Raw genomic sequence first — 8,398 nt, 5'->3', positions numbered from 1 at the left:
ATAACCAAGCCCCAGTGGACCTCTTGGACTAAAACTTTGGTAACAAGGTAAAGAGAAGTGAACTATAAACAGTGGCAAGCTTCCAAGCAGCAAAAGAAAAGTAATTTAAACACAAAATAAATGTATTAAACAATTTGTTCACATACCAGGATATATCTTATTGTTTGTGGATAGGAAGAAAGCTTTGTATATAACTGATAACAAAGTATAAAATTTCTGCTTAGCTCCATTAAAAACTGTGTGTTTACATGTAGGCATTTATGTATGTACATCCTTCAACAAAATATAAATAATGGAAATTTAGGGCATCAAACATTTAAAAATATTATAAAATCTGTTGAGTGAGGAGCAGAATGAGAATGTATTAAGTGTATATATTTTGACTCTCAGGGATTTACAGTTTGGTTCTTCTCCCCACTGAAACCCAAGAACCTAGTCATGCATTTAAGGTTTCCTTGCAGCCACACAAAACGTCCCACAGGGTCTGGGTTGATTTCTGTATCCCATGGACAAACACCCTTCTGTTTCTCACGTTGCCTCGAGTTCAGAGTCCAAGTGGACACCAGCTGTGTAAACGGGAGCCTCAGCCACAGAGGCACACAGGGACTCTCTCCTTAAGAGTCAGCATTTTGTAGAGTTCTATATTTAGAGCTTTCAAAAAACTTAACCCCAAAGTTTATCATCTTTTCTACCTTTTTAACAGATTTTCTTAACTCTTTGGGGAAAAGAGTCAAGAGAGTTTCCTACTTCATTTTCAGTTCTCAACACTAGTTCTTGTGATCCACGAATCCCTGAAGGCTGCACAAGGCGACACATTGCCACTCCAGAAAACAACAGGGAATTGTGCTGAGGGATTTCATTGTTTCTGAGAAGAAGCCTGTTTCAATTTGTAAGTACTTTGCATCTACTTGGGTCTATTTTCCAGAAAAATATAATCGTATGTTCTGAGTGACTCAAATGTTTCTGGACAGAATTCTATTTTAGCTCTCCTACTTCTTCTGGGCTAAGTTTGCTAAGCAATTACAATATTCGATAGTCTCAATGGTTTCTTCATGAGTGGAGTTGCATTTATACTAATTGTTTGTTTGTTTATTTATTTATTTATTTATTTATTACCGGGGATCGAACTCAGGTCCTTGCACTTGCACAGCAGGTGGCGAAACCACTAAGCTGAATCCCTGGCCGTATACTAATTGTTTAATAAATGATGGCTGAACCAAATCATTTTAGGAAACAGAAACAATCATTACAAGAAAGGTTTAGCCCTAAGTGGCCATGGTTGTCTTTATTTTTCTCATTGCTGAAACAAAATATCTGACATTCAAAGTTAAAGGAGGAAAGCTTTATTTGGCTTACAGTTTGTAGAGGTTTCAATCCATTGTTGACTGGCTCCAAAGCAGAGTATCATGGCAGAGGAGCATCACAGAGGAGAAACAGTTCATGGCAAAGCAGGGCAGTCAGAAGGCAGCAAGCATCAAGTCCAAGTGATTTTAGCAGCTTCTTTCTGCTCTCTTATATTCTAATCTAAGCTATTGACTTAGGGTGAGTGCCAAACCAATCAGTGGACTGATGTAGTAATCACACACACTTAATCCCAGCATCAGACACTCTAGATCCAGCCATCTCTAAAAAAGGCCCCACTATGACCACATGAGGCTTTGGGGAGACATCTAGACACAGGCCATAACAATGGTAAAGTTTCTCTATTATTTTGGATTTTTAAAAAATCTCATAAGTAGTATGAGGAGTTTGAAACAGTTGCTAACATTTTTTTCAATTTCCAAGTTTTACTTTAATAAGAACCAGTAAATTGTAAAATTTATTGTAAGAATATAGAGACTGTATTTAAATGAAATATAAGCAGAGATGCAACTTACATTTTGATTCATTGTTAATCTTTGTTTAAATTTTACATATAGTTTGTGATTCTGCTTCTTGTTTTCCTACATAATACAAAAATTAGTAGCTGAAATGAGGAACCCATTGCAATTGTTTGTTTAGTTTATATTTCCAATTAGTTTGTTATTTATTTTACTATATTTTGAAAGTGAGTAGTTATGCTGAGGTCACTTCCATGAGATTATTCCTCAAAATTTTTATAACATAACATTTAAATATGATTCAATATTTTTTCAATATTTTGCTAAAAATAGATACATGAAAAGATAAAACTAAAATGTTTGCTGCTCTTACGAAGATACAACTTGCTAGGTATATTTATCTTAATTTACCTGAATTATTTGAATATTTTATAAATCCTTAAGATCACTCTATTCTATGAGTGAAGTTGTTTTCATGGTGAAAACTCATTTTCTCATTAAATCATATTTTCAATTTGTTTAATGATTTTTCAGAACACATTTCATATTGGATAATTACATTCAAAACTTTAAAAAGAGATCTATAATTAAATAAGTTTAAAAAACACTAAAATAAATAAAATTGAATAGATATGACATGACTGTTCACAGCATTTATATAGTAATGTACTTTAGAAATATCAAACAGACAAATTAAAAATGATGGATTTTGGACTTACTTGACCATGGACCCTTTTTGGTGGAGTTATATATCTTATGAATAATCTCATTTAGATATTGAAATTTTTGATCTACAGACTTGTGATTAAGAAATCTTCTTACCCCTTAAAATACTTTTCCTTCCATAGTAGACATTTATTTGGACAACATACAGTATTTGCAGTAATGGTAAGCTTGGTATCAGTGAAGATGAAAAGACATTTCTTGTTTTTGAGAGAAATTAATTTTCAGGTGAAATAAAAATTTTAGTATTTTTAATATTATGAAACTAGCTAGTTACATATCTATGTAAAATTTCTCTTTGTAAAGATTTAAATGTTCTCCTAAAGTGATGACCTCTTAAAATTATGCCATATCATGAAGTTCCAGTTGTTAGAACTACGTTTCTGCCTCTTAAATAATTTTTGTGCAAAATTTCTGTTCTAAAACCAGCTGAGTGTCTTTTTTTAAAGACTGCTTTGACTGTAGACTCATTTCTGAATGGGTTTGCATATCTGAGCATCAGTACACTTCATGGCACAGTGGTAAGATTTTTGGTGTAAGTTGAAGTGGTGAGGTTGAAAGATTTGTAAGGAATTTCCTTCAGTAAAAGTCTTTTCAGAAATTTCAAGAATTGTTTTGATTTTTAAAATGTATTTTTTTTTCCTTTTTAAAGAACCCTTTCAAAATTTGATGTACATAGTAACACACAACCAGGTCATCCAAGGATGTGAACTTGTGGTTCACCAAGATGAAACTCATAAGAGTTACTTAAGGAGTTTGTTAAAATTTTAAATTCCTTGTGCCTTGCCTTTAAACAGTTTGATTTATTATATTTGTTTTACTGCATTGCATTTATGATATGCTCCAGGCTAATTCTGATAACTTGGCTAGCTTGAAAACATGATGCTGTACCTCATATGATGAAAATTTAAATGCTGTAAAACCATGATCCAGGGGAAGAATGATGTGGAATGAAACATATATGCATTTAAAATTCCTATAAACTTGTTCTTATTGTCCCATAAGATGTTATAATATCTCAAATTATTCCTGGCATTATTTGCATATCTTAGTCAAATTGTTCATACTTAATCTGATAGCTTAGATGATTATGTGAGACTTGAAGGATAGTTATTCTGTCTAAGAATACCAGATGACTGTTGCAATTCATTTATTTTAACTAGGTGTTAACATATAAAACCACTAATGATAATGTTCCCTAAGGATTTTTCCTACTATTAGAAAACTAGAAGATGTACCTCTTAGTGAAGAAACTTTCCTTTATTCATACACTAGATTAGAACATTCTTTATTTTTCTATAAGTATTGCCTGTCTCAATATCTTCACCAGTAAATTGGATACAATGATAATATCCAGCTCATTAACGTTGTTACTTAAATGAGATAATATATAACACTTAGAACAGTATCTAGCACCTAATAAGGATGTGATAAAAGATACTTTTATGATGAATCGTGTTATCATTCCAGTGCTCTTGTCTGTGGTCAGAAGTAAGCCCGTGAAAGTCTCCATTTCCCTAGAGCTACTCCTGTACCGTTTTTCCCTCTCCAGGAAATAGAATCTTGACTGCTATCATCTGGGGTGATATTTTCTGCTGGTATCTACTTAGCACAACACCTAAAATGGTTATGTAGCATAGAACTTTGTAAGAATTGTAATTAGCTGAAAATATTAGTTTCTTGACGGAAAATTTTTTTTCTTTATTAAATTCTTTTATTGGTACATTGTAGGTACACAACACAATTACATTTCTCATTGGGAACTTGTACCTTTACATAATACATCTTGGTTCTTATTTTTTTCCCATTCCTAGCCCTCCCTTCACCCCCTCCACCCTTCCCTATTTACAAAGACTTTATTTCCATTTTTTCCATTTCTCATCATTTTTCCTTTCCCTTCTTTCCTTTCCCCTGCCCCTCCCACTACCCCTACCCCTTTGGACCTTTTCTTGCTATTTTGCATGACCGATTATTCATTCTAATCATTGGTACATTTTAGGTATACAATATAATGACATTCATCATTGGAAATGTGCACCTTTACATAGCCTCTCTTGGTTCTTATTTTTCACCCTTGCCCAGCCCTCCCTTCAACCCTTCCAGTCCTCCCTATTTACAAAGATTTTGTTCCTATTTTTTCATTTTCTCATATTAATCCCATTCCCTTCTATCCTTTCCCCTAGCCCTCCCACTTCCTTCCCCTTTGCCCCTTTTCTTCCCATTTCACATTACCTATTATACATTTTAGTCCTTATTTACACTTTCAGTTTCTCACACCAGAGAAACTATTCAGTATTTATACATGTGTGACAGAGACATGGCAGGGGGTATCACAATCCCCAACCTGCAACTATACTACAAAGCTACTGGGATAAAACAGCATGGTACTGGCAAAGAAACAGACCTGAGGACCAGTGGAACAGATTAGAAGATGCAGAAACAACGCCAGACACACTCAGCCATCTCATCTTCGACAAAGGAGCCAAACACCCTCACTGGAGGAAAGATAGCCTCTTTAATAAATGGTGCTGGAAAAATTGGGCTTCAACTTGCCAAAGATTAAAACTAGACCTATATCTCTCACCATGCACTAAACTAAAATCAAAATGGATTAAAGATCTAAATATTAAAATAGAAACTCTGAACCAGTTGGAACAGAGGTTAGGTAGAACCCTTGAAGACATCGGTGTAGGAAAAGATTTTATGAACAAAATCTCAGTTGCCTGTGAACTAGCACAAACAATCAACAAGTGGGATCTCTTCTTATTAAAAAGCTTCTGCACAGCAAGAGAAACCATCAGCAGTGTGAAGAGACAACCCACAATGTGGGAAAAAATCTTCACCTGCTCTTCCTCAGACAAAGGTCTACTATCTCGAATCTATAAAGAACTTAAAAAGATCAGACCTCCCAAATTTAAAGACCCAATCCGAAAATGGGCATCTGAAATGAACAGACATTTCTCAGACAAAGAAGTAGAAATAGCAAATAAATACAGAAAATTTTTATAATTTACTCTGAAGCATCATATTTGAATATCTGGTATTTTTCCTCAAATCCTCCATACAAGAGCCATGAAGCCCCCCTTTATTAGTTAAAACCACTGTTCCTTTAGAATACTATAAATTCATCTTCTTTCATTGTGTGTATCCTTTCAACCTTCTTGATGTGGATCCACACATCATGCCCCCATTAACCTGTGTTCAGGACAGATTTTACTATAGCACAACTTTGCTTTTCATAGTTTTGGTTATGTGAAATACACTTACATGTTCTAATATGGCCAGAGGCAAAAGGTCACACTTATCCTAGGTTGCTAATTTTTAACTTGCTACAAGTTTGCTGTTAATAATGTCTCTATGAGTGAATCCTTCTCATGAAGTAACTTCTTACACTAGGAATGATCTTGTATTCTACTTGGGAGATTATAAAGGCATCAATGAAAGCCATATGGACATGTTGTGTTAAAAAGTATGTGTGTTGGTGTTTGTGTGTGTGGTGGAGTATAAGTTTGTTCATTATTTCATTCACATCTCATTTGGTAGGAAAGTAAATGCCATAAATCTTTGTGCTTAATAGCATCAAAATTTGTCTTGCATACATTAAGCTATATTCACACATGTTGCTTTATATCATATTAACTAGGAGCCAAGAATTTAGGTTTCCAGACTTGTGTTTACCTATTGTAGAGTTTGACTCCCACAGCCTAAATTCTTATCTATTTATTTATTCAAAATATCCAGTTCACTATTGACTATGATAGACATGGACACTGTTTTCATAGATTTCTTCATTTAATCATAAAGTTCTAGTATGGTATTATGAAACATTGGTTTGGTTTAATTTTAGCATGGTCCCAGATAGCTTGAAAATGCTTAATTACTTGTGCAGAGGAAGATATTATTTCATTCTGTAAATTTATTGTTTAAATTTTCACTGAAAAAAAAATGAAGAGCTATATCTTGTCATCCAGATTTCCATTACTGTTTTTTTTTTGCCTCAAGTAAACTGCAGACCAGAGAGATTAGGATTTTATTCACTGATTCCTGTTCTCTTTAGAGGAGAATATTATTTTAAGCCTTTTTAAACTTGCATTTTTTTCTCCTTTTAAATGTGTTTATAGAAAAAAATTAATAGCACTACATGATGATAATCTCTTCAATGTTCAAACTATATATTGAGGAGGAGCTGTGCTCTTTTTCTTTTAACATAGAGAATTCTAGAGACCAAGGCAGGAAGACCACATGTTCAAGTCTTCCCTGGGCAACTTAGCAAGATTCTATCTCAAAATAAGAAATAAAAAAATCTGGTCTGTAACTCAGAGTGAAGGCCCTGGGTTCAATTCTCATTACCTAATAATAAAAAAAAAAGAAAATTCTATATCTAAGTTAAGTGGCTAAACTTCATTCACTTGGAATGTTGAGGTTGAATATGTTGTTAACCATTTTACCTAATAAGGTGAACCATTAAAACTGGGGTCATTTCATTTATGCTTGGAGAATGATCCTAGATGGGTTTCATCATGCTAGAGGACTCAAACCACAAGCAAAGCTTGCAATCATCAATAGCAGGTTACAAACCCAAGATGAAATGTGAGCAGGGTGTGCTTCTCATCACTTCATCAGAAGGCTATGTACTGGAATTGAAATTTCAGAACTCCCTACTGCCAGACACTACATAAACTGCTTCTGTAAAGGACTACAACTTAATTATTCTTTGGTAACCAATCATAGGTGTAGATCTTTAAATACTCAATTGCCTTTTGAGAGTGAAGGTAAAATTTAATTGAAATTTTAGGAATCAGCTCTGCATTTAGTTTTTCCTTAGTAGGCCTGTTTTCAGCAGTACTTTCTAGAACATGGTTTTATTTGAAATTTATTCTAAACAGTCATTAATAAGGCATATTTTTCAGAGAATGCCTTCTGACCAGATGAACTTACACTGATGCTGAAGTTAAGCTTAATCTTCCATGACAAGATATACGAAGATGTATAAATTGCCAGAAATTTCAGATAATACTTATAATTTAACATTTTGTAATATTGAAGATCTATTATCAAATCCATGGTACAGTGTTATTTTTACAAATAACACTTATAGGTGGAACACTTCATAAATAATATATAGAAATAAAATGCTGGAAATAATTGTTTTCAATTGATTTGTTAGTTGTGGTGTTTTGTTGACACATAGATGTGTGAATGCACAAACATGCCCTGCATCCCAATGCTGTGCATTTAGAGTTATAGTACATTTTGCAGAATGAGCGATATATTTGGTTTTGGGGAAGTAGGGGGTAACTTTTCTTTGAATAGACATAGACTATTGCCTCTCCAAGATCTATTGTCCAGGTCTTTCATAGAAGCATCAAATATGCAAATAAATCTTCTGTCTTTTACTATAAAGTCACTGTCTTTCTGGATTTAATTCTCTAAGTGGGTTGACAGTAGTCCCCCAACAGTCAGAGTCTTCACTGACAAAGCTGTTGCCCGAGCAGCTTCTGCACATAATCTTTCAATGTTTTCATATTTTAAAAATTGAGTAAAATTGTCTCTATATTTTAATAGTACCTGGGATGTAATTCTAATAAACAGATATAAATCATGTAGCATTGTTCTCATATTTTACAATTCACATTATACAGTGGAGTGCTTTTAAATATATCCACAGAGTCGTGCAAATCACACAGAAATCAATCTGGATCATTTCCATCTTCCAGAAAGTAGCCATTAGGAGTCACTATTTCCCTCCACTTCTCTTTTCCCACCCCCAGTCCTATGCAACTGCCAATATTTTTTCTGTCTCTGTATATTTGCTTACTCTGGATATTTTATATTAATACAATATGTAGTTTTTT

The 8,398-nt window shown here is 33.7% G+C and overlaps 1 long non-coding RNA gene across 1 annotated transcript in view; it reads left to right on the top strand.

Annotated features, from left to right (window-relative positions):
* Positions 1-264: 264 nt before the first annotated feature.
* LOC147828937 (uncharacterized) overlaps positions 265-8,398 on the top strand; it is a 165,844-nt gene continuing 157,710 nt past the window's right edge. The window contains exon 1 of the long non-coding RNA XR_015449927.1: positions 265-889. This is a non-coding gene — a long non-coding RNA (uncharacterized LOC147828937). The remainder of the gene's footprint in view (positions 890-8,398) is intronic.

This window comes from Heterocephalus glaber, unplaced genomic scaffold, assembly GCF_053883595.1.
Source record: "Heterocephalus glaber isolate CG9 unplaced genomic scaffold, H.glaber_assembly_v1.0 deba00000818, whole genome shotgun sequence".
In the NCBI taxonomy this organism is placed as follows: domain Eukaryota; kingdom Metazoa; phylum Chordata; class Mammalia; order Rodentia; family Bathyergidae; genus Heterocephalus; species Heterocephalus glaber.
This window is presented reverse-complemented; position numbering and strand designations above follow the sequence as displayed.